The 27236-nt window shown below is 42.7% G+C and overlaps 2 protein-coding genes across 2 annotated transcripts in view; both read right to left on the reverse strand.

Moving 5' to 3' along the window:
• Positions 1 to 27236, reverse strand: part of TMEM260 (transmembrane protein 260) — a 283367-nt gene that overhangs the window by 117855 nt on the left and 138276 nt on the right. The gene's annotated exons all lie outside the window — the stretch shown is intronic.
• PELI2 (pellino E3 ubiquitin protein ligase family member 2) overlaps positions 1 to 27236 on the reverse strand; it is a 78132-nt gene that overhangs the window by 11786 nt on the left and 39110 nt on the right. The gene's annotated exons all lie outside the window — the stretch shown is intronic.

The raw sequence follows: 27236 nt of genomic DNA on the forward strand, positions 1-27236 counted from the left end.
TAACATTTTATTACAAGGCTGGCTGAACACATACAATATGATTTTTTGGTTTCAGTGGAAAACCCCATGCTCTTTCTAGTTTAGAAGCACTCAATACCAACCATTTTCATAGCTTTAGACTAAAAACACATGGTTTTCTCTCTGAAATTATATTAAATTCCTAACCCTCATTGGGACACCTATGTCGCGAAAGACTTGGGGTTTAGGGTTCTTTGGTTTTTTTACTTGTTTTTAAAGCAAGTGAGCAGTACAACTGAATTACAGTTGAAAGTGCCAGGATTTCAGGGGTATCGTTAAAGCAGATTTCATCAGAAAGAGCCCAGCAATTTGACATAAATCATGATGAAAAACCAACACTTTCAACTTTACATTACAGGGTAATTCTTACTACCTATCCCAGAAAACTGATCTCTATAGATATGGATATAGCATCAAACGGTCCCAACACAGAAAGAAACAGTGAGAAACCTTTTTCCTTGATGAATAAACACAAAGAACAGTTGCCACAGCAAAGAGCTGTAAAAAGAGGCAAGACCCAGCGGTCCCCTCAGAACCCCCAAGGCTCAACGCACAAATTCTTCATGGTACCGATGATCCTTTCTTAAGCTTAGACTTAACACTCACTTTGAATGAATAAGCGATGTCAAAGTTAAATTGTGTTGTCTATACAATGGAAATGCACTTGTAAAAGCTTCAAGACAGAGGGGAACAAGCTGAAAAACTCAATCTATTGGCTAACAGGGAAAGAGATGTAAATATGAGATCCACATAGCCACACACAATTATGAAACGTAATGACGGTTATTGCTCAGAGAACACTTCACAGACACTGAAGTGTTGAATTAATAAGTTAATTAAAGCTTTCTCCAGTTTTCTGCTAAGGCGGGTAATTTTATAGAAAAGGTTCTCAGAAGCTCCATTCCAAAATCCACAGAAAGGGATGATTAAACTAAGCAACTAAATCTTTTCTACTCATTCGTCTCTCACAGAAGTCTAAATGATCCCAAAGCTACAGATCAACTGTTTAACAAATCACTAAAAGTCTTACTAAATGTTGGAGGTATTAGAAACATCTACACACATACTAAAAGCCGACCAAGTGTTCACAAAAGTATTCCACACAGAATTATTGATAATAACATGATGGAAAAGTTGTTTTTAGTAAACCTCGTGCATTTATAGCAAAAGATTAGAGACCATTGCTGAAAGCTTTTAGCAGCTCCAACACCTGCTGAAGATTTAGGCTTAGGTGATAATACCTGGAGGCAAAGGCTTGGGCAAGATGACCTTTCCCAGTTCTTTTCACAAAACTTTAAGCTATTAAGTCTAGTTTCCCTGATTTTGTTCCAACTGTTGTAACAACAGTTGAGAATTGAGATATAAATGTATTTGTGAATCATCGGTACACAGATACTATATTTCCCAGTTTGAATTTATACGTTAATGTGACAGCACCAACCACCAGCAAACGGGTAAAACTTCCCAGCATGGATACATGCCCTAAGCTCTGCTCTTGTCAGACAAGATACTGGAGCAAATAGAAGCTTTGGGGAGGCCAAAAAATGAGAATTTTAAGGTCCGATGGAAAAAACAAGAGAGGAAATGTAGGAGCTTCCAGAGTTACTTAATGAGGTCATGTCCTACACCTACAGAACTCAGGAATTATTATATTAACATATCTAACCCTATCAGGCTGACCAAGGTCAGAATCTCCTCTGAAATATTAGGGTAGGACAATCTTTTTCTGTGCCCATCCTATTCCCTTCCCCATCCTATTCCCTTCCCCATCCTATTCCCTTCCCCATCCTATTCCCTTCCCCATCCTATTCCCTTCCCCATCCTATTCCCTTCCCCATCCTATTCCCTTCCTCTTTGTTTTCCACTGTTCAAATCCAGTTATTTACAGTGTGAAATGCCTCATTTAATTTCCTGGAACTGTGTAATCATTTTTTTCAAAAAGCTAAGAACAATGAGAAGTGTTTCAACTTGTGTGGTTTCACAGTCTATTCATCACCAACACAGTTGCTCTGAATCGAAGACATTTTACAGGCATTTTAATTGCCGGTCTCCAAGCAATTGGGCAATTCCAAGTTAAAAAAAAGAAGTAGAAGTATTTCAGGAACTATGCAAAACAGAAGAACTATGAACTATTCACAATGAATCCCAGAATGTCAGGGGTTGGAAGGGACCTCGAAAGCCCATCCAGTGCAATCCCCCCATGGAGCAGGAACACCCAGATGAGGTTACACAGGAAGGTGTCCAGGCGGGTTGGAATGTCTGCAGAGAAGGAGACTCCACAACCCCCCTGGGCAGCCTGGGCCAGGCTCTGCCACCCTCACCAGGAACAAGTTTCTTCTCATACTTAAGTGGAACCTCTTGTGTTCCTGTTTGAAACCATTACCCCTTGTTCTATCATTGGTTGTCACCGAGAAGAGCCTGGCTCCATCCTCCTGACACTCACCCTTTATATATCTGTAAACATTAATGAGGTCACCCCTCAGTCTCCTCTTGTCCAGCTCCAGAGCCCCAGCTCCCTCAGCCTTTCCTCACACGGGAGATGCTCCACTCCCTTCAGCATCTTGGTGGCTGCGCTGGACTCTCTGCAGCAGTTCCCTGTCCTGCTGGAACTGAGGGGCCACAACTGGACACAATATTCCAGGTGTGGTCTCCCCAGGGCAGAGCAGAGGGGCAGGAGAACCTCTCTGACCTACTGACCACCCCCTTCTAACCCACCCCAGGTACCATTGGCCTTCCTGGCCACAAGGGCCCAGTGCTGGCTCATGGTCACCCTGCTGTCCCCAGGACCCCCAGGTCCCTTTCCCCTACACTGCTCTCTAATGGATCATTCCCCAACTTATACTGGAACCTGGGATGGCAAAAGGTAAATATCTTAATAAACACTGTTGTAAGTGGAATGCAGCCAAAGGCAAAAATCATGAAGGACTTGACAGCTTAAGGTGCTACAGAACCTTATTACTACAAATCCCAAAAAGGTCTGGAGATCGATTGCCCCAACCCCATTCTAATTCTCATTGGTTTGTAGCAATTAAAATAATGAGGTTGCCTTTTTACTATTTTTAGCATTCAGATTTCTAGACTTTGTTTTCTGCCAGGAAGCTTTCCCCCCCTCAGAAAACACTGATGCTGTCACACAATGGCACTGGCTCTCACACGACGCACAGCAGCACCACGAGTTCTAATGGATGGCTTCAGAATTTCAGGCTGGACACCACAAATTCCACCTTCCAAGCAGGAATTAAAACATGAAAGAACAAAAATTGGCCACCAAAACTTACCTGTATCTCCCCACCAAGGCTGACAAGACCCACCAGAGCAATAATGAGCATTTTCAAAGCTCAGAGTCCACTAAAGATTTGAGTGTGTGGGTCAACATCAGTTTAATTTGAGAGCAGTTTTCGCATGACTTTTCCATTTTTACAAGTTTAATAAAAATCAGCAATTGAACACGGGGGAAAAAAAGCCTAAATTAGTTCCCAACAGAAACAAATGCTGGAAAAACCTCTCTAATGTATATAGCTTGAGCCTGCCAAACAAACAGGAAACATGTGGCTCCAGCCCGTCCATAGCATATGGCATCTCTTGGCCAGTCGGAATGCTGGTGGGAGATACAGGCTGGATTCATCCAGCAGTTCGTTTTATATGGTTAACTGGCTCAAGCTGTGGAAGCCAAGTAATTCCCTTTGGAGGAAACAGATAGCAAAGTGGAGACCGAGAAAAACCCTGTGGAGGAATAGAGAGAACAAACAACAGCAGGAAGAAATATCTCCAGAATAATTCCACTGCTAGTTACTCTGTGTCTGCATTGGGGCTGAGGGATTTTTAGAAGTCCCAATGCCAAATGAAAGCAACAAGGGAAGCCTGAGGTACCATATTCCCCTTGGCATGAAGGGAAACATTTCCCCAGCATCTTTCCATGACAGAGCTCATGTTTGCACAGTAATCCATCCATCTCCAAAGGTTGACCATGAGCCAGCACTGGGCCCTTGTGGCCAGGAAGGCCAATGGTACCTGGGGTGGGTTAGAAGAGTAGGTCAGAGAGGTTCTCCTGCCCCTCTACTCTGCCCTGGGGAGACCACACCTGGAATATTGTGTCCAGTTGTGGCCCCTCAGTTCCAGCAGGACAGGGAACTGCTGCAGAGAGTCCAGCGCAGCCACCAAGATGCTGAAGCGAGTGGAGCATCTCCCGTGTGAGGAAAGGCTGAGGGAGCTGGGGCTCTGGAGCTGGACAAGAGGAGACTGAGGGGTGACTCACCCATGGGGATCAATATGGAAAGGGGGAGTGTCAGGAGGATGGAGCCAGGCTCTTCTGGTGACAACCAGTGACAGGACAAGGGGTAATGGGTTCAAACTGGAACACAGGAGGTTCCACTTAAATTTGAGAAGAAACTTGTTTGGGGTGAGGGTGGCAGAACCCGGCCCAGGCTGCCCAGGGAGGTTGTGGAGTCTCCTTCTGTGCAGACATTCCAACCCATCTGGACACCTTCCTGTGTAACCTCATCTGGGTGTTCCTGCTCCATGGGGGGATTGCACTGGATGAGCTTTCCAGGTCCCTTCCAGCCCCTGACATTCTGGGATTCTGTGACTTTCAAGTCACAGGACAGTATGCACGCTCCAAGCCTCACTACAGGTTGAACCAGTTGACCTTAGCGGGAAGGCTCCTCTCCTCTCCTCCCCGGCACTCAAAGTAAATACTACAGCTCCCCACCTCCAGCCTTGAAATTTGCGTTCCAGTGATTTAGGATCATCAAAACTGCCATATGTTCTCAGGGACTGCAAGGAGCTGCATCTGAGAAGCCCCACTATACCATCCCCACACCAACAAGGCCTAAGCAATGTGTTGATTTTTTTAAAAACTTTGCTAGTAGCTCACTTCCAGTTCCATCCTTCCTGCTGGCTGGAATTACACACAGCCTTGGTTTTCCCCCTGCCTTCTTACACACACTTTTCATTCTTGCTCCTTTCTCTCCGTTTTGAGAACAACTCATTCCAGCATTCTGCACTCACAATCAAAGCAGCAGCTGAAGGCTACAGCTTATAAATCCGGCGGGTCTCAGAGGAACAAAAATTAAACAGAACCTGCTTTCCCAGCAGCAATGCTGCAACTCGTCAGCCCCTGGAACAGCCCTGCCCACCTGAATTATTTGCTCTGGAAACTGACATCAGTTTTACCACCGTTTCAAGAAGTGGCAAAGTAGAATTCCCTCACTCCACATATAAAAACACCTTGCAGGTAAGGGGAATAAGAATGAAAAGTGTGTGTAAGAAGGCAGGGGAAAAACCATGCTCAACAGATGCTCTGGATCTAAAGCCTGGGTTTGGCTCAGTGAGGAATGAGCTGGTTAAGCTTAGCACAGCCCAGCTAAGAGCAGATCTTCTCCTGCTCCCCTCTGAGATCCAGTGATGCTCAAGAGAGGAGGAATTTGCACCAGGTAGTACAGAGACCTGCTGGTGCTGGGCTGCACATCTCTTGTGCTGCTGTACAAGCACCAACCGTTCCTTTTCCCCCAGCAGCTCTCAGGTGTCTGGGGAAATGCCACTAAAGCCCTAATTTTGGGCCATGTGCTAATTCACCTGTGAGAGGCTGCATATGGTTTCAGCAATTCTCTGCCATACATTTGTAGATACGTAACTGGTTTGGCTTGTAACAGGTTTAATGCTAGAGTGAGGTTATGGTTGGACTCAACCTTGAGGGTGTCTTCCAACTGAAATGATTCTGTGGTCAAACTAGATGGTTTCTGAGACACGCAGACTTTAGCGAGAGATCACAGAATCCCAGAATGTCAGGGGTTGGAAGGGACCTGGAAAGCTCATCCAGTGCAATCCCCCCATGGAGCAGGAACACCCAGATGAGGTTACACAGGAAGGTGTCCAGGCGGGTTGGAATGTCTGCAGAGAAGGAGACTCCACAGCCTCCCTGGGCAGCTTGGGCCAGGCTCTGCCACCCTCACCAGGAAGAAGTTTCTTCTCATATTTAAGTGGAACCTCTTGTGTTTCAGTTTGTACCCATTACCCCTTGTCCTACCATTGGTTGTCACCGAGAAGAGCCTGGCTCCATCCTCCTGACACTCACCCTTTATATGTCTGTAAACATTAATGAGGTCACCCCTCAGTCTCCTCTTGTCCAGCTCCAGAGCCCCAGCTCCCTCAGCCTTTCCTCACACGGGAGATGCTCCACTCCCTTCAGCATCTTGGTGGCTGCGCTGGACTCTCTGCAGCAGTTCCCTGTCCTGCTGGAACTGAGGGGCCACAACTGGACACAATATTCCAGATGTGGTCTCCCCAGGGCAGAGCAGAGGGGCAGGAGAACCTCTCTGACCTACTGACCACCCCCTTCTAACCCACCCCAGGTTCCATTGGCCTTCCTGGCCACAAGGGCCCAGTGCTGGCTCATGGTCACCCTGCTGTCCCCAGGACCCCCAGGTCCCTTTCCCTACACTGCTCTCTAGTAGGTCATTCCTCAACTTATACTGAAACCCAGGGTTGTTCCTGCCCAGATACAAGACTCTACACTTGTCCTTGTTGTATTTCATTAAATTTCTCCCCACCCAACTCTCCAGCCTGTCCAGGTCTCTGGATGGCAGCACAGCCTCTGGTATGTCAACCATTCTTCCAAACATTTCTGCCATGGGTCACTCTCTGGGAATGTCTCAGTCTCTTCACCTCTGAGAAGAGTCTGATATGATTCATCTCCATGGCTGCCTCACCCTGACTGGGCACATCTTGTACAATTATTGCCCCTGAGGCTGGTGAGAGCCCGGCCCAGGTTGGCCAGAGAGGTGGTTGATAAGAATACAGAACACTTTCATTAAAAAAACCCAAAACAAACAAACAAACAAAAAAACAACAACAATGATTCTTAGCACTCTGCTTTTTTAGCAAAGATGCAGAAAAAGAACAGCACGAAAAACTTTAAAAAATGCCACACCTTCAGCAGACTGGACATGGACAGCACGGGCAGCTCTGGCCTGGAAACCAGCAGAAAGGTCAGTACAGCTGAAATATTGGAACACTTTCCTCTTGCACAATGACAGATTTGTGTCAAGTATCTCCAGAAAAGCCTTTTTATCAACCAATAAACCACAAGGAGGCAAAACAGCAGCAGACCACCCCTTCTGCAGGAACATACGAAGTCTGTAAAATAACCCAACCTAAGATGGTTACACCAGTGCTGGATTTCTCCAAGTGCAACAAGAAAACCCACGTTTTCCTTGCACTACTTTTTTATGGGCTATTCTTTAAGATCTCTAAAAGCTCCTGGACATACTGATGAACTAGTGGATATTCTTCAAATTTGTCTTCTCTAATAGGCATGCCACTGTTTCAACCAACAACAGACACAACAGCACAGCAAACATTCTGACTTAAGGATCAAACCCAAAGAAAGGCTTGCAAAGCACATGTTGTTTCTTTTTCCCCTCCCCCAAAATTCTACTAATTGTTTTAGTAAGAGATTCTCCATTTATCTACCGCACAGATTCACATCGACCCTCAGCCAGATGTTTCCTATGGAGAAGCATCCTTTGCGCTCTCCCGCACAAAGTTGCTCATTTCCCCAGTCATCTTCAGCCCAAGAGTTCAAGAACAGGGCACAACTACATTAACTTAACACTATGAGGTCAAACCTTCCATGTAGGAGCATGTCAATGAACTGGAGCAGCAGATCCCCAAATTCGCACAGCCCTTAGGCTGCCGCTTCCAAGGCTTGCAGGTTTAATCCACTTCTAGAAATTGAGATTTAGCTGCTTTCTTCTGGTGCGCAATGTTTCCAAGAAAAAGAAAGCTCTGCATTTGGAAATCTAAGCTTCACAGTTCACTTGTGCCTAGCTAGCTCCCCAAAGATCCTGAGATGGATTAAACATTATTATGGTACCAACTCTCCTGCCCTATAGCACAAGTAAAGACTAAAATGCATTAAGAAAAAGAGGCAGATGTCTCACAGGAAGGGCTGCTCCTAGAATCAGAGTTTTAGTTTAGTTAATTAGGTTGGATTAGGACAATAAAATGATTTATGGGAACACTTTGGTTTTCTTTGTCGGTAGTCAGGCTGACCGACACCGCGCTGACGTGCTAAAAATTAATGACAGCAGTGCCTTCATGAGTTAAATGCTTTTCTTACTTGGCTGCCGGCCTTCCATTTCTTTTACAAAAAGAGAACACAAGCAACACTCAGGGACGTCAGACAAAAGATCTTGCAACTTAAGAGAAAAAGGGAGCTTGAGCTAGCAAGGAAGGAATACTTTTGAAGCAAAGAACACATCACATTTCCACAGGATTTTTGGCCTGACCGCCAGAGCCAGCAGACATGAGGTTACTGTGAGAAAACACACCAAAAGCTCATGATCATGACACCAATGTTTTGCCCACATCAGAAAAATATGCCCACTTAGCAAGTTTCCCCATGAAATTATGACAAATGTCAATTCATATAATGTTAACTAAATGCTGTTTGCAATTTCACTCTGCCTCCACTTAAACTCAACAGTAATCGTCCGGAATTACTGCTTCTGTAACACTAGATTTCAATAACACTGAAAATTCACACTGACCTCTGGCTACCAATACCGCTATTATATATAATTTTCCTCTAGCCTGTTGCAAAGAAAATAAAGAGGCATTATCAATGGGTTTTACGTGCCTGCAGGAGGGGCTGAAATAACCGTACCAACCAGAATCACAGGCCCAGCTGTTGAAAACATCTGCATCTGCTTCCTGCCCCGCTCCCTACGAGCCCAGTGTTCTTCCTTCCTTTCCTTACAAACAAGTGGAACATTAGAGCTGCAACACCATCTCTGCATGCATCTTTTGAATACCAATGCTAAGACCTTGTCCGTCTCTAATATTTCAGCTGTCATTGTCGTCTCAACAACTAAACGAGTGTTAGGAAATGGCCAAAAAAGGCCAAAGTTGGCAAACACAGATAAAAGAATATGCCACCGTAAATAAATTAAGTTTTGTACACAGCACTTGGTATATGTGACAAAAAAAATTGATGCATATACTGAACTGCCCACAGGCAAATGATTTCTTCTTCTCCAGTGCATGGTAAACAGAATAGAACAACGCTTGCCTTCTGAAAAAACACCAATTAACTGCAAAAACACTACAAATTCCTTACTGGCTTCACGTAGTTTTGTTCATTCGTTAAATGACGCAAGCACTAAGACTGGGAGAAAGTTAAAAACCCACAGTATTTGGACAATAGATACCTGACAGTTAAAGAAACAGTTTAAAACTCTGTATGTGTGGCACCGCCTGCAATCCCAGTCCCAACAATTGAGTTTGTGTGTGAAACCTGCAATCCACCTTTCTTCAATCTGCCAGCTGCAAATCACCTCCCTTGAAACTCATGGTACCTGGGCTCTATACAGAAGAATAACATCAGCAAATAGCCTGATTAATTTACACTTCAAACTTTTATGGCTTTCAAGGCATTCATGAGTTTGTTCTTATGTTCCCTTTCATGCTGGGCTTGGAGATTTGAGGGGGAAGGGACAGAAGGGACACCACATTTGTCTCTCGCGTACATCAAAGCCATCTGCTCCAAGCGCACACATGGGTTGTGTGCTACTACTACAGCAATTTGCCATTTATCAACTCAATAGGCAGATGTTAAACGATTTTCTCCATTTGCTGGATTGGTGATGCTGTGCAATTTTAGACAGACGGCCAATGCAGCGCACGCCGCCCTTTCTGCACAAGACGCCTCCAAACACGCCATCCCCATCATTGTTTTCGTTCCTGCAACAAGTAAGGAGGCAACAATTTAAAATATTTCTAGATAAGCTACTGTAAAGCTGGGTCAGGACTGACAGACACTTGACTACATGCTGTTATTCCAGGGAATAACATAGAGTTACTCCTACAAAAGCAAATATTCAAAACACATCTTCAAAACGCATAATGGGTGTTGACTGAATTGCACTGATTCAAGCTAGGGGGCCCAAACCAGCAATGTTGCAGCCACTAGACTCAAGTCCTACCTTATACTCAGGACTCCTGACCAGCTCTGATAAAGAAACCCATGTTGTTGCATTTCATAATTCAAGGTGTTAAAAGCAGCTTGAAATACATGGCAGTTTATACTAATATTGGACAGCTAATATGATACAGTAGCTTGGGAACTGCTTTGTAAATCACAAACTTTTGGTGGTTGTGAATCGCATTCTGTGATTCTGTGAACACTTTACCTCCCTAACCAGTGAATCATTTTCCTCCCAATCTCACCTTCTAGCTTTTCTAACCCTTTAAACCTTTGTTTTCTGTTTCCATTTTCTTCCATCCGCATTCAGTAATGTTACGCTTTCGTCCACCTTTGAATTTAAGTCTGTAGCTTTCCTCTTACAGTCAGCTTGCTGAATTTCTTGCTAAAGCCAGAGACAGCTCAGAGGCATCACACAAAACTGCAGCAGATCATCAACCCTTTACCCCAAAATCCAGAATGTTCCTCTGGGCAAATTACTGCTGGCACATCACTGCTGCACTTTCTATTGCAACTGTGCTGAGGACACATTTCACCTGCTTTGGAAGCCCCGGAGACATTTATGTTTATCACTGTCCTGTACTGAGTTTCATCTGTTTGATCCATAACATTAACTGGGTTTTGAACGATTGTTTCAGACTGCCGGTACATTCACATTCCTCTCAGTTTTGCAGTTTGTGTATTGGTAGCCAACAATAATCTATTCAGACTTCAAAGTCGTATACAATTTCTCATTTACTCCACCAGTCTTCCCTTGTCATTATCTCAAATGATCACTACAGAGTGTAGACAGATCCACCCACTGGTATTACAGCTTAGATTTCCATGTACCTGTCAATACCGATTACAACCGAATGATTAAGATACTTTTTGGAAGACACATCTGTTCCTGTTTCAGCATCAACCCACCACGCACTCATATCACCATCTAACAGAAAAACGCATATGGGCATGAATTTTTGCAGAGTATTTTATATTTTCTATATGAAAAGGAAGCAAAACAGCCCAGAAAAGGAGGACCATAAAGTTGAACACATTCCTGCCAGGATGCTGATTTGGAACAAGACCTCTTGCAATCCACTGAGCATTCAAGATCCTCTATGTGCAACAAGCAGAGAAGAAAATAAGAGATAAGCAGTTGAGCTCTGCTGGTCCTGGTCACACTGCTAGGACTTAATACCTTCATATAATAGAGCTGGTTCTCCCCATCTCTGCAGTAAGGAAGCCTAATAAACCTCCTCGATAAAAGCAAGAGAAGCTGAAGAGACTAGCAGGCTACTAAAAGAGACTTTGCACAAACTTCTGACCCCAAAACTCCTGGCATTAGTTCCCTAAGGGTAGGATTTCTCTGGAAGATGACAAGCCCATACATTTAAACATAAAGGTATAAATACCATTTTGCCACTGCAGCTGGAGCACACCCCCAAAAACTCTTGATACACCCACAAAAATATCAGTAATTAGTGAAGGATGCAACAGCGTTTGTAGCTGAATGCTGTCGCGCCAACAGTCTACGATTCATTTATATACATCAGGAACAAAAGCAGCAGATGCCTGGCTACACTTGTGTACTTGGACATGCCAAGCACACAAAATAGCCATGAATTAGAATCCTTAACTAAAAACCAGACCAAAAAATACAGTGATAAAGTCCCCTCAAGGGCTTCTATCAATACAGAGACTGAAAGATTTGTACACTTGGCGCGTCAGCAGCGAACGCTTCTGTGAATCAAAGCACCCGGGAGCACCAATCCACGCCGCCTGCCAAAGGAGAGCACGTAATAACAAGATGAGAAGCTGCATATCATTCAGTAGCTTCCAGAAGCCATAAACTCAATCTGACACAAATCAATTTTACATTAAGACAGTCAAAGACTCTCCAGACATTTACCTTAACAGACCTGTTAAGAAGCTGCACAAAAATCGCTGAAGAGCAAAGAAATAAAAGATGTGAACTTCCTCTTGCCAAAAAGCTGTTTAGTGCTTATAGGAAGCAGATACATTTTTATAAAGCCCAACAAAGGGCAGAAGTTGCTTTCTAGACTGCACAACATACAGCATCGTCCTGCTAGAAAGCACACTTCGACAGATTCTTTTCTTATTCTTTTGTATTCTTTTCTATTGATCTGAGATTCCTACAGAAATCCCAACAAGTCACCACAACAAACTGGACTGGGTGGTATTTTCCTTCATGGAGATTACCAACAAAAATAATTCCTGCAGAATAGCTCAACGGGTTCTTGAACCAAGTTAGACAAACATTACTAACAGTAGGTCTCAGAGGAAAAGCAAGTTAAGCCCAGCTTTTGAATAAGCATCATTTTGGGGGCAGAAGGCCCAGCAGGGTAAGTCTGTAGGATCTGTGTTCTCGATGGATAAAGGTGGTAAGTGACCAGCAGACTCTTTGTACGCTCATACTCAAGTAGAGGGAATAGCATGCAAGTTAACAGCACACTTCTCACATGTGGAAAATGATCACTTTTGAGTCCTGTGAGTCTACAGTAAACAAAAGTACTTCTAATTTTTTCCACTCATCACTTATACAAATAACCAAGCACCTTCCTGTGTAAAGTTCAGAGCTTCCTCACATTCCTTAGACACAACTTAGTATATTTTAAAAACACACACACACTTTGCTCAAACTCTGAGCTACTTAAGTGATTTAAGTCAACAAGATAAACAGGAGTCAAAATGCAATCCTGATTTACGCTGTTGCATGGGAGCTGAAAAATCAACTTGTGAACAAGTGGGAAGCGAGGAGCTTTCTGCATGACACGTGCCTTTGCCAAGCTCGTTTGGAAACACAACTCGCTGTAACCCCTCCAGTGCTGCCTCTGAATCCGCACAGAACTGAAAACAAGTCTGGCCCTGATTCCTAAGATTTGGTTTCTTTAAAAAAACAGCTAGGGGAAAGAAGCAAGCCATGTGTTTGTGCAGGAGATGGCACGGCTCTGCCTCCCCATCCAGCAAACTGAGAAGGACAGTGAGAAAGCAACAAGTACATATCCCATTTTCAGGCACTCATTGGAACTAAAACAAGGTGTTAAGAACCAAATTCGGTATTCGTTTATCAGAGTGTTTTGTCCGCGGCTGTTGCTACAGAGTTTTTAACAGCACAAGTTAACAGCCAGGTTCAAAAAATACATTTGATACTAGCACAGGGATGTTCGAGCTGAAAGCCACGTATTTAACTACAGCATCTGTCTATTCAGTAACTTCAGTGTGGATCACCAGATGGGGAAAATTCAATATCAATGGTACGTTACAGAGTAAAGCACATATACAAGAACTGTCTGAGAGCACTTAAGCTAAAATAGCAGTGTAGGGGAAAGGGACCTGGGGGTCCTGGGGACAGCAGGATGACCATGAGCCAGCACTGGGCCCTTGTGGCCAGGAAGGCCAGTGGTACCTGGGGTGGGTTAGAAGGGGGTGGTCAGTAGGTCAGAGAGGTTCTCCTGCCCCTCTGCTCTGCCCTGGGGAGACCACACCTGGAATATTGTGTCCAGTTGTGGCCCCTCAGTTCCAGCAGGACAGGGAACTGCTGGAGAGAGTCCAGCGCAGCCACCAAGATGCTGAAGGGAGTGGAGCATCTCCCGTGTGAGGAAAGGCTGAGGGAGCTGGGGCTCTGGAGCTGGACAAGGGGAGACTGAGGGGGGACTCATTCATGGGGATCAATATGGAAAGTCAATATGTCAGGAGGATGGAGCCAGGCTCTTCTCGGTGACAACTAATGATAGGACAAGGGGTAATGGGTTCAAACTGAAACACAAGAGGTTCCACTTAAATATGAGAAGAAACTTGTTCCTGGTGAGGGTGGCAGAGCCTGGCCCAGGCTGCCCAGGGGGGTTGTGGAGTCTCCTTCTGTGCAGACATTCCAACCTGCCTGGACACCTTCCTGTGTAACCTCATCTGGGTGTTCCTGCTCCATGGGGGGATTGCACTGGATGAGCTTTCCAGGTCCCTTCCAACCCCTCACATTCTGGGATTCTGTGAAATACGGGTTGTGTTTATCTCTAAGTAGTTTTGATACCAGACTGGAGCCAAAGAGACCTTCAATAGGTCAGTCCAGCACAGTCACTGCTGCAAATACAGCACATCCTCAGCCCCCAGAGCACAGGGCTCTACCTATCCGATCATTTAGCTAAATTTTAAGAGCCAGGGTATGAAAGGTTGAGCACAGGGCAATTAACACCCAGGAAAATGCAAGACATTTGACAGAGTAGCCACATATGTTTCACTTCGAGCAGATAAAGACCACCACAGCCCATTACTATTCTGAGATGGCAGCAAAATCCCTCCCTCTATAGCTTTGGAATGGAATAAATTTCGCTTCCTCTCGATTGTAGTGAAGGATATTGTGCGGCACAATCCCCGGTGTTCACAGAAAGCAATTAGAGGATTAGTCGCCTCTATTGGTCTCAGTTTCTGTTATTATCATTGTGTTCTCAAATTCATCTCTTCTGTCATTTCCCTGTAAGATTGATTCAGGCAGGGAGGAGGATGGAAAATTTATGTCCCTAAAATTTAAATCTATAATGCCAGCCTGAAAATTCAAGCCACAAAGATTCGTTTTAAAATATACAATACTGGAATTTGGTTTTAGCAGGCGTTGCTAGATGCACTCAACCCCAGAAGTTACCACTTATCTCTTCTGCGGTTTATTAAAATTTAAAGCAAGCTTTACAGGCAACTTGCTTTATATTCATGTGTAATCTTAGATAGGAGAACACCATGCACTTCATACAAGATGATTTTACCACTGATATGACCTGTTTCTCTCTCAAACACACAGGCTCTCTCAAAAATAAGAAAGACAGAACTCCAACCTGCATTAACACATATTTTTCCCATATGTACCTTTAGTAATAAGCCCCAAATCTAAACATATGGTCAAAAAGATACAGAATAAGACTAAAGTTGCAGTTGCAAAAGTACAGGATACTTCACTATTTCTATGAGAATTACAGACTAGTGGCCAGTGATGTATGGGATATGGGGTTTTATATTGAACGAAACAAACGCTGAGGAACAATATTCAACAATGACACAATGCAATTAGCAGGCCCACAGCATAAATAAAACATGGTTTTAATTAGGGCTATAGCATATCAAGTGCTTCTGAGGGTAAAGCAGTCTATGTTTATGTGGAGAATATAGAAGGCATATAAAATTATATACCAGAAAATGCACTTCAAGTACCTTCCCCCTCACCCCCAGCACGCCTGGGTACAAGTTCTTTACATAAAAATTAATCATGTTTCCCAGTATTAAGTGATTTAAATAATGTGTTTAACTCTGCGTCTTAAACTACTTGATTTCTTAAATCAGATGTTTAAACCAGGTTTTAACGAGTGGCCTCAAGTTGCGCCAGGGGCAGTTTGGATTGGATATCAGGAAAAAATTCTTCATGAAAAGGGCTGTTGGGCATTGGAACAGGCTGCCCAGGGCAGTGGTGGAGTCACCATCCCTGGAGGGGTTTAAAAGGCATTTAGACAAGGTTCTTAGGGACACGGGTTAGTACCAGAGTTAGGTTATGGTTGGACTCAATGATCCCGAGGGTCTCTTCCAACTGAAACTATTCTAAGTTGAACAATCTTTGCTTTGAACTTCTCCTTCTAGAGCTTAAAATCTCATTCAGTCTTGTAACAGTTGAGTATTTCACACTCAGTACTATTAGGTTGCTAATAATAAAGATGACAAATGAGTTCAACATTATTGCTTACATTTAAGAGCTCATAAATTTACATATATGTTTGAGAGTTTCAATAGAAATAAATGTATATGTTTCAGAGTCAAACCACCTCATCCTCTGCAATTGTGTTTCACAGAATCCCAGAATATCAGGGGTTGGAAGGGCCTTGGAAAGCTCATCCAGTGCAATCCCCCCATGGAGCAGGAACACCCAGATGAGGTTACACAGGAAGGTGTCCAGGCGGGTTGGAATGTCTGCACAGAAGGAGACTCCACAACCCCCTGGGCAGCCTGGGCCAGGCTCTGCCACCCTCACCAGGAACAAGTTTCTTCTCAAATTTAAGTGGAGACTTCTGTGTTCCAATTTGTACCCATTGCCCCTTGTCCTGTCACTGGCTGTCACCGAGAAGAGCCTGGCTCCATCCTCATGACACTCCCCCTTTCCATATTGATCCCCATGAATGAGTCACCCCTCAGTCTCCTCTTGTCCAGCTCCAGAGCCCCAGCTCCCTCAGCCTTTCCTCACATGGGAGATGCTCCACTCCCTTCAGCATCTTCATGGCTCTAAGTTTACTGAGAAGTAGGTGGAAAACAAACAAACCCAAACTCCCCAAATATTTTCACTTCTTAACCTCTTTGACACAACACATCCGCTGAACAACACCACACCACCTTCAAGCTGCAGCTCTGTGAACTTCCAGGAAACTTTGTCCCAAGTTGAATGGATGTGACATCTGGTGAACCATCCCTTGTTTTCCCTGCGGGCAGCTGGAAACCACCAGTTGAAGAGCATTAGCACAGACACTTTGCAGCCAGCCGAAGAGGTGACTGGTCACTCACTAGCTCTTTGCAGCCCATGAGCACACATCTTGCCAAGGGAACTGGTCAGATCCATAGGCTGAGGCAGCCAAGACCCATCAAATTGGAAATTAAAAAGCCCCCGTCGCCACTTTCCAGAGATCTGCCACACAAAAGCATCCCTAGAATTATCTAAATCATTTGCACTCTCCTGTTTTTCTGCATCGACCCTTCACCTCCAGACTTATCTGTCCTTTATGTTCTCTAGACCAAATATCTAATAACTGCTGTTGCATGATTTGAAAAGTGTATATCACATAATATATTTTATATATATATATATATATATATATATATATAAAAATATAACTAAAAACATTGAAACCACATGGCTTTAGGTCAAATGTTCGTCAAATTCCACTCTTGAATGATGCTGCATGTAGTGGTTTCTAATCAATGTAAATTTTGGTTTATAGCTTCTGCCATCACTTGAAATCCCTGTGTTATCCCTACTCATAACCAACTTAACAGTCAGAGGGCAAATCTCTTGAGTGAAAACAATTTCATATCAGTTGCCACATACAAAAACTAAAGGACCAAAATGAGATACTTTGATAAAAGATGTCAAATTCCACTTCTGGAATATGTGGATGGTATCCAAAGGAATACTCGGGACACTGAATGTACAAGCAGCAAGTGAAGTCAACTGCATATAAGTAGAAAGCAGCTATAGGGACTCCTTGGAGCCAATTCCATCTACAAATATCAGATTATCTAATGCAGGCAGCAGGAGAAAAATCATTATTAGGTTTTTTAAAAATATAAAATAAAGAGCAGTGACCGTGAAGATCGACTTGCAAAACCCGATCAGCCACCACTCCGCCAAGGTAAAAAAGCAATTTAAGAATAGTTAATGTGGGGATCTGAGCTGAAACCAATTCTTTCACAAGGTATGAAATGTAAAGCTACAAAAACCAGCGGGAAGCCTCATTAATGACTACAGATGAAAACCACAATCCAGATCAAATGCCTGTGTTGGTTTTGGCTGGAATAGAGTTAATTTTCTTGGCAGTAGTTAGTAGTTGACCAGAGGGACAGTCCATACCATATGACATCAGGCTCAGCATATATTTCAGGGGAAGACTGAGGAAGGGGGGGATGTTTGGAACGTTGCTTTATTTATTAAGCTGTCTTTATCTCAACCCATGAGTTTTGGGGTTTTTTCCCCGCTTTTCCCCTTCTGATTCTCTCCCCCATCCCACTGGGAGGGTGGGAGTGAGTGAGTGGCTGCGTGGGGTTTAGTTGCCAACTGGGGTTAAACCACAACAACGCCAGACCAAAAATAAATAATTAAGAACTTACATAACAATAAAAATCCAAATAAAAGAATATAATCTCTCCAAAGTCAATGTGACTGAAAAATGTACTCAAATTTCGCATTTAATATAATTGTAACTGAAAAAAGCTTATCAGTCTCTGTAACACCCATCCAACAAGCTAGTACAGATTCACTGATGCTTAGAAACAAGAACTAAACAACACAGTATTGTTGGACAAACACAGACCACACAGAGCGCAATGCCAACACGCAAATTCTTTTTATGTACAGACTGTACACAAATAGTTATCTTAAAGAATTACTTTCCAAAACTGGAGCAGAACTCCTATTCAGCTCTATAAAGACGGAAGGAAGGGCTTGAATCTGTCTCAATAACTGAATGTACTCACCACCTGCAATGTGACTTCCAACAATTTACTGTCTCAGCATGTCTTGTCCTATCAAAACATTTTTGCATTGACACTCCCATGCTTTATTAATTCTCAGGGATAATATTGTTCATTCATTAACAAAAAGCCTTGTGAGGTGGTAAGTAGAAAACATCTCACAACTAAAGGGTTTTTTTCTGCTACATTGATCTACCCTACTATATCAACCACTGTTATTAGTAGTAGCATCATCTTAGCTATTATTATATAATAAGTAATTTAGAACATCTTTTATCAAAGTATCTGATTTTGGTCCTTTAGTTTTTGTATATGGCAATTGATATGAAATTATTTTCACTCAAGAGATTTGCCCTCTGACTGTTAAGCTGGTTATGAGTAGGGATAACACAGGGATTTCGAGTGATGGCAGAAGCTATAAACCAAAATTTACATTGATTATAAACCACTTATTTACACTACCTACAGTATCATTCAAAATTCACAATACTGCAGAACACAAACTTCAGTTTGAGGAGTTTTTTGGTACTGGATTTTGTTACTGAGCCCCTCTAGTAGTAACAAATCATCTCTTCAATCTCTACTCAAAGCCGGACGGCATCTGCATCACCTAACGAAACAAAACCCCCGGCAGCTGGGAGGGTTTTCCACACCCACGAAGACGCACAACGTGATGCGCTGGAGCTACAAATCACAGATGGCCAATAAAGCATCTTCCTTTCATCTGCCAAGACTAATGCGTCCCAGGTTTTCTACCCACATTATATACTCAGACACCGCTTTTTCTCAAGATGCACTATCATTTTCTACACCTAAAAAATGAAAAAAAAGAGTCCCCATTTTGGAATTTAATCACAATCAGCCCTAATTTGTTTTTTACAACACCCATTACCATCCACATCCAGGCTCATGCGCTGCAAACAGCGGCTGCCGTAACACACAAGAACGTTTTCCATCATTCAAGACACTGTAGTTACTGAGACACAATTTACACAATTTAACTCACCCCCCTGCCCTGACTTTAAAGAAAACAGTGAGTCCCTGCTTCAGAATAGCCAAATACACTTGTGCACTTCATATTAATTCCTCCAACGGAGCACTTTAATTCAGAGTTTTTAAAATCTTATGATAATTTATTTATCAGCTCCAATTTCCCCCCCGTATCAGCCATCTTCCGATTTCATTTGGTTTTAAAGCGTACCACGTTTGGGTAAGATATTTCAATCTGCTCCACGACAATGTAATTTTGTCAAGATATTAAAGATCACCTTTCTTAATAGCTTGTTAGAACTGTTGACTGTTTTCTTGCAAAGCTTCCCATTTGAGTTGGTTTGGCTTCAGCTTCTGGCTCTCCTTATTGATTCTCCTTTTAGTTTCCCATATTTTCAAGGCGGCGGGACACACACTAACAGCTCGGTAGCCTTTGAGAAACAAGACACACTGTTCCTTCAAGGAGCTTCAGCATTCACGGAGCAGCAAATTCAATTTGCTGAGCAGTTGCTGCAGTTCAGAAGTAAATTTGTGAGCCGCTTTCTGCCATGGAAATGGCAGTTTCTCAAGCGAGTAACCTGGAGAATAGCTGGTTTACGCTGCCACTTTTCATTTGATGTTATACGAGTCAGAGTCTCTTTATTTCCTCCTCCACATCACTTTTGGAACTCCTGTTTGCATCCTCTCCGGTTTCTCAAAACGCTTCCGAAAACCTGACAGAACCGCACATGCGATTTCATTATGCAGCCTCATCACCATACGATGCTACAATTCTCTTCCTTCTACTACTTATCCAAGCCAAGAATTCTATTCCTCCTATTACTGACTGTGGAAAAACTCTCGTTTCCAAGATACAGACCCTGTTGCAAGAGCTACAGACCCTGATGGAAACCTCGAAATCTGGAGCTTTGCTGGGATCTTGGTTCTAGTTGGATTACAAATAACATGCCTTTGTTAAGAGCCAATATCACCAAGCCATTCAGACAACTCTACGCAGCCATCTTTATTTTATTTACCCTTCTAGCAGATGAACTGCTAAGAATTTTGTCAATTTGTTAATTTATTCTATTTCATTTTTAATTTATAATTTAATTTTAATGTAATATATTATTTTATTTTTAATTTATGTTTAAAGTTCATTGGGCTTTTGTTTCTTTCTTTTTTGGGAAGGTTGGTTTTGCTTGTGTTTTTTTTTTGTTGTTGTTCAGTTTGGGGTTTTTTTGCAGGGAAGGGCTGATGCTTTTTTATCCAACAATTTTCTTTAACATGATGCATTTAATGCAGCAAATTGTTCACCCCTATGGAATGCCATTAGTAATCAGCTCAATTTGCACTTCCCAAATAATTTCTTGGGGTTTAAATGCACTAATAGCCAGCTGATAACGGTTAAGATAATACCACACAGCGCTCCTTCCAATTTCTGTCTTACTGACTTATCAGAATACCATTAACTTCAAAAAACTTAAAGAAAAAGGATACTACAATATCCAAATCATCACCAATCGGCTGTTTTATTACACCATCCTTGTACACAACTCTCCCTTCACAGCACCACACAACACTGGGGGACACCAGCAGTTTATCCCTCCCAGTTAAAACCCAATAAGCTGCCTCACACTCGCCATAGTAACAGCACAGTTGGACAGATATCGCCCAGCAGCCAAACCACAATAACTTGCTTAGAATTCTATGTAACAGGGTATCAACACAGCTCATTAGACAAGCTCGCATGCTGAGGCCCCGTATTAATCATTAGATTATTGACAAAAGCACAATATCCACAGCACTGTGTTCTCCAGCACCACATTCCCATCCTGCACACAGTTATGTCACTAATCATCCAGTTTACCTTTTCACGCTCTCAGCAGAACATTAATACTCTTCAGCAATTCCCCACCACTCTAATACCAGTAATCAATTATTACCAAGCCGGCGTGTGCTCTCACTCTCTCCCTCTTCAGCCACTTAGAGCTCTTGGAAACACACCCATTCAAAACTGGGTTTTGGGTTTTTCCTGGTACGTACTCAAACCAGGACTCACTTTATAACCCTCCAGTGAGCAGTCACACGCTGTTCTGCTTTTCTCCCCAAATACAGGCAATTAATGTGTGTGAACAGGGATGAAGAGGTGCTGTGCAAGCTTTATCATGCCCACCCACCTTTGGGAAGGAAACAGCCAGGCTGTCTCGTGTTCCTAATGAACTTCAAGAACATCTCACAGAATCAACTGGGTTGGAAAAGACCTCAGAGATCATCAAGCCCAACCCTTAATCTCATTCCTTAACTAGAGGAAAGATACCATAAGGGGTCCCCCACGGGTTAGTTGTTGAGAAATACCACACTCCCCCTTCCAACTTCCCATACGCTTTCTGAAAGTGTCCTTTATTATATCAGCATTTCACTGAATCCCCAGCAAGTTACAAAAGTGCCAGAGAATGTTTCTTCTCAAACGATGACTTAGAGATTCCTTTCATTGTTACGTAGGCAAGCAAGGAATTTTTATGGACTGGAACCTGCTGAATGAGTTTCTCACATCTACTCTTAACACACCACGCACTGTTCTCCTGGGTGCTCTAAATTGCCTTCAACCCCGACGACAACCCCACTTGCAAAAAAAATCAGGGTCACCCTTCATATAGTCCTGTCTTCCATCTGGACAGACCTCCCCATATCACCTTATTTCTAAAAATGAATATAATAGTCATTCATTTTCCAGGTGTAGCCAGAGCACTGTGAATTGGGGATAGTTACTTACGCATATTCTTTTCAAAAGAGTATAGACATTCCCTTAAGGAGCTACAACTGTATGTATAAACTATTCCTTTCCCATCAAATGTATGTGTAAACTATTCCCTTCCCCTGACTTGCACTCAACCCTGAAATGCTGGCAAAGATATCACCATATACACTATGGAAAAAGAACCATGCCCCGCTAAAATACATAGCAAGAAAAGGGTATTTCATTGTTAAAAAAATAATATTCTAATATGAATTACATGGAGTTTAATGACTTAAAGCATCTTCAAATATCAAGTGGCCAACATACACATTCTCACGCAGTGTAAAGTAGAAGCATCACTCAGTTCGTGTCCATAATCCAATGCAGCCTTATTACGGCCTTGTGCTGACACTCAATACTCAGAGTTGATGGTTAAATTTGTCAAATGAAAGAAGCTTTAAGGGTTATGGAAAAGACAAAACACTACCTGAAAAGGAGGATTTTCCTATGACACAGAACTATTAGCCTGGAAGGTCTGAAGTATCACACTTGTCCTCCCGGTTGATTATCAAACCTACAACTTCAGGAAAGCCTGCTTAAATACACACTACCCCATCACGAAATTGTTGTTCTAAGGTTTTTAAGAGCTAAAAGTATTATATTAAGTGCATGAAGCAATATCAGAAGTACCCCAGTTTAAAGCCATTTCAGAGATGGGATATTCCCCGTCTTCAGGGGACAGTGGTGGATGAGCTCATGCAGCAAACCAGTCGATATTTTTGCGACGTTGCTATCAAATAAGTAGGTTTAAATACGAGAAAGTCTGTGAGCACTCGCACAGGTTGTCCTGTTGCTACAAGAACAGCAAAAAAGGTGGTTATAAGTTCCGTCTGCAGGTATGAAACGCTACACGCCACAATATTTGTTGTGCCTGCTGAATGCAGAACTTCACCGCGGCGGGAAACAGCAGCAGCTAAAGAGAAGCCACTTTAATGAAGCCCCATGGGAGTAAAGAGATAAAGATAATTGCAGCTTTGTATCCTCGCACAACCACCTGACCAACTTCTGTTAGGAAGTTCAAACACAACTGCACAAATTAACGCAAGATTTCTTTCGTTTTCTTTTATATTATGGAAAAAAACATTCGCAGAACAACACACTTAAGTTGTAACAACAGATATTCCTGCTGGAGGGAAAACAAAAGCTGAATTGTTACTATGAAGCTTCTCCAGTGCAAATGCTATGGGGAAAAAAGAGCAGAAATTGTGTCCAGATTTGGAAAGACTTGTTTTATTTGCGACACCAGGAGCTCACGAATCCTTGTTCTGCCACTAGAGAGACGACTGACACTTTCTGCTCAGACTCGCTTCCAAGCCAAATAATAGTTTAGAGGAAATGACAGCTCTGAAGGAACAGCATGTATCCTGCATTTTTCCCTTCAGTAGCAAAAGGCCTCAGTACCAAGGCAAATATAAAAACAGCAGACGAGTTGGAAGTCAAGTGTAACGTGTAATTTTTAATGCTTGCCTCCGTACATCTCACTTAGCAAGACCTAAGTACTGATTTTCAGCATGAAATGGTAAAATGAAGATATAATCTAGTGTAACTAATATACTAATTATAGAAGCATGTTTATTAGTCCAAGATTTCCCTCCACTGAAACATGAACAAACAGTGATGAAATAAAATCCTACAATTTCTTGCTTTGCAAAGCTAAAACCTATTTATCCATGAAGATTCAAAACTAGGATTCAATGAAGATTTTAGGCTTTAAGCCAGAACCAGCAGTGTTCTGAACGCTTTTCATGAACACAGGCGTTGAAAACAAATGAAGAGAACAATTTGTAGTCCTACATTTTAGATTATTAAGCATCTTTTCCAGATCTAATGTTATACGTGAACATTCTGTCAACACACCCCTTTCCTCTCTGTTGCTACATGGCCACAATTTGCATTAAGAGACAAGGAATGAAATTTGCTGTGGCAAAAACAAGCTGCTCATTTTGCCAACTCAAGAGAACAAACATTCAAATCAAACGCTACCGATGTGGAGCGATGGATCGACACGGTGCAAGTGTTAGTGGGACACATGAAAACTGGGACACGTCAAACCTCACAATTCCTGAGCATCCTGGACTATTTTTACTGTATGTATCCCAGTAGGAACAAGACTCTACAACAGCAGCGAGTGCTAAGCACAGCGCATATATGTTTTATATATTAAACGCAAAATGAGGAGAAAAACTCTCTTGGAAAAGAAAATCATGAGTGCAGTTTGAACATTTTTCTTTCTGAAAGGAAAACGTTCAGCAGTGTTTTTTCCTAAAAAGATCAGAAAAGGCATCTCATTGACACCCATCATTGACAAAAGAGCAGAGTAGAGGAGCACGAGATGGGTTATTACCGGGGAATGGGAGTGGGGAGGTGTGTTGGGAGGAAAAATAACTGCAGAAGGGCTTTAACCCATCCTTTCAAACCAATTCATTAAATCAAATGTCCTCTTTGAGCTATGCATTATATCTATTTTCTTAAGATGCACGGGAGATTATGTATGAGGTAAAAAAAAAGACAAACCAAAAGCTTCTTTCTCAGTTGATTTCCCCATTATATGTCCTCTTCTTCTAAAAAGTTATTACAATACATTCTTCCAGAGCTATGTCACAGCCAGATCCTATAGGTCAATTATTTAAGAGTTTAATGCAACATCTCCCCAATTTTATATTGGCAAAATTAGGAACTGACTCCTAACCCAGCAACTTCGCAGCAATTCACCCAAAACATCACATCAGAGAGCAAATCTTCCCCCTGTTTACACATCCACCCAACAAACTGCCTACTTGACAAGAACACAAGTTGCCCCAGACAGGTATCAATCTTAGTTTCAGCCAAAAGCACTTCGATATAACCACATTCCCTATTTTAAAAGGCAGGGTGTTTTCCCTTAGCGTGAAGTGAAACATACACTCAATGTAACAAACTATTAATAGAATTACTACAGTGAGGCACAATCATAAATTGCAATAATGCAGCACTGACAATGCCGAGGTATTCGGTACATTTTTGGCCTTTCCGCAACTGTTTGCTGTTGATGGAATCTGCTAATGTAACTTTGTCAACAATGCCTTTTATTCCACCAGTCTGTGTAAAAGAGCATCCAAACACCACACTGGCTACAGTTCACAGGTGCTAAATAAACAGATTTAAATGCATCTGCGATGCTTCATGAAGAAGGGCTGCAAGTTTCTTTTAACACTATATATTTTAGTAACAAGAGGGATGTGGTATCTAGACTAATACATTCAAATAAAACCCTCCAAAATAGAGAAAGTAGCAAAATATTGTGTCAAATCAATGTGAAGGCTTTGGCTGGTCATTGAAACGAGACTGTGAATCCTCAATATTTTAATGAGAAGGTTTCCGTTTTAAAGAAACTTACTTCTTATCTTCACTGGCCTTCAAATATATGTGGATACACAACAGCTAAAGTTATACAAGCGATACAGAAGAGGCATTATGTACCTGTAACAAGTTTTAAGTGCTCTGTCCTTCCTGTTAATCAAGCCTGAGAAACATGAGACTGAAGGGAATCCTGAAACACTGAATGGGCTGATCAGACAGAATCGAGGCATCTGCGGTTTATAAACTTTTACTAGTACTGATAACTCAATTCACAAGTTGGCAAGTGAAAGCCAAGAAAGTGCTGCCTTTAAGACGGCATTCAGGGCTAATAAAGCCAGCTCTAAATATGAGCAGAGCTCTGCACGATTAACAGATTATTTTGGGTATGACATTTCCTTGCAGAAGGCTTCCTTGACTTCAAAACAAAGAACATCTAAACCTTGGCAGGCATACTGAAAAAATGACTCAGCAGGCACTCCTTCAGTGTTTGGCTGAAAACTTACTGAAGGTCAACAGATTAGAGAAGGCTCCCAAAACAACAAACATCCACTGCACCCAGAACTTGCTAGAGTTCCTTCAGAAGTCATCTTCAGCTATCTACATCAGTCATTAAGATACTCCACAACCTCCCTGGGCAGCCTGGGCCAGTGTTCTGTCACCATCACCATGAAGAAGTTTCTTCTCACATTTAAGTGGAACCTCTTGTGTTCCAGTTTGAACCCATTACCCCTTGTCCTGTCACTGGTTGTCACCAGAAGAGCCTGGCTCCATCCTCCTGACACTCACCCTTTCCATATTGATCCCCAGGAATGAGTCCCCCCTCAGTCTCCTCTTGTCCAGCTCCAGAGCCCCAGCTCCCTCAGCCTTTCCTCACACGGGAGATGCTCCACTCCCTTCAGCATCTTGGTGGCTGCGCTGGACTCTCTCCAGCAGTTCCCTGTCCTGCTGGAACTGAGGGGCCACAACTGGACACAAGATTCCAGGTGTGGTCTCCCCAGGGCAGAGCAGAGGGGCAGGAGAACCTGTCTGACCTACTGACCACCCCCTTCTAATCCACCCTGATGTCCCCAGGGCCCCCAGATCCCTTTCCCCTACACTGGGGCCATACTTTTTCATCTTAGCAAGTACATCTTCATCTGGAGAGAAGAGGAGATTGCAGGGAGGGGAATCCCTCCCTGAAGTGATGGACTCAAGGGATGCAATGCCACTGCTTCGCCACCATCGCACAAATGTCAACTTTCCAATGCATTATCCAGTGTTCCATATCAAGAGTTCACAAAATGAGGAAAACTAGAGCTACAGCAAATAGCAGAAGAAGACAGAGCAGGAAGCATGTAGATCCTGGCACAGAGGGAGATTTAATCTTAGCGCACGAAGGATTAGAAGTAAAGCTTGGATGTGACAGAGGTTTGCAAGGGAGGTGCAGCCTGATCTGTCAGGATTTGTGGATGTTCCTCACGCCCACTCTCCAGGAAAAAGCCTCCTGAACTTCATCTGGAATGAAACCTCCCAGCAAACAGGAAGAACATTCTGCCAAAGGATTTTAATAATGGACTGTAAAGACGTATTTGTCCAGCATCCAATATTGGAACAAAGTACAAGGTATAGAACATATACTCCTGTTTAGACTTATTGCATGAACTCAGTACCCAAATTGTACTGCAACAAGTTTTATATCCACTCATCTAAAGCTATGAATTCTCTCTCTAAAAAATCCAGTATCCTTTAAATAGTGATTGGAAAGCTTTTTTTCCCCAATCCCTAAAATATTTGCATGGCAAAAGCCATAAAACTAGATTAGAAAAATATCTGTAAAACATACATTTCATCATCTGAATATGTACATTAGATATGTATTGGACAAAAAAACAACTGGAAAAGCTGTGAATTAATGAATGGAGCTACCTTAACTCC

This window comes from Columba livia, chromosome 5, assembly GCF_036013475.1.
Source record: "Columba livia isolate bColLiv1 breed racing homer chromosome 5, bColLiv1.pat.W.v2, whole genome shotgun sequence".
NCBI classification, from domain to species: Eukaryota; Metazoa; Chordata; class Aves; order Columbiformes; family Columbidae; genus Columba; species Columba livia.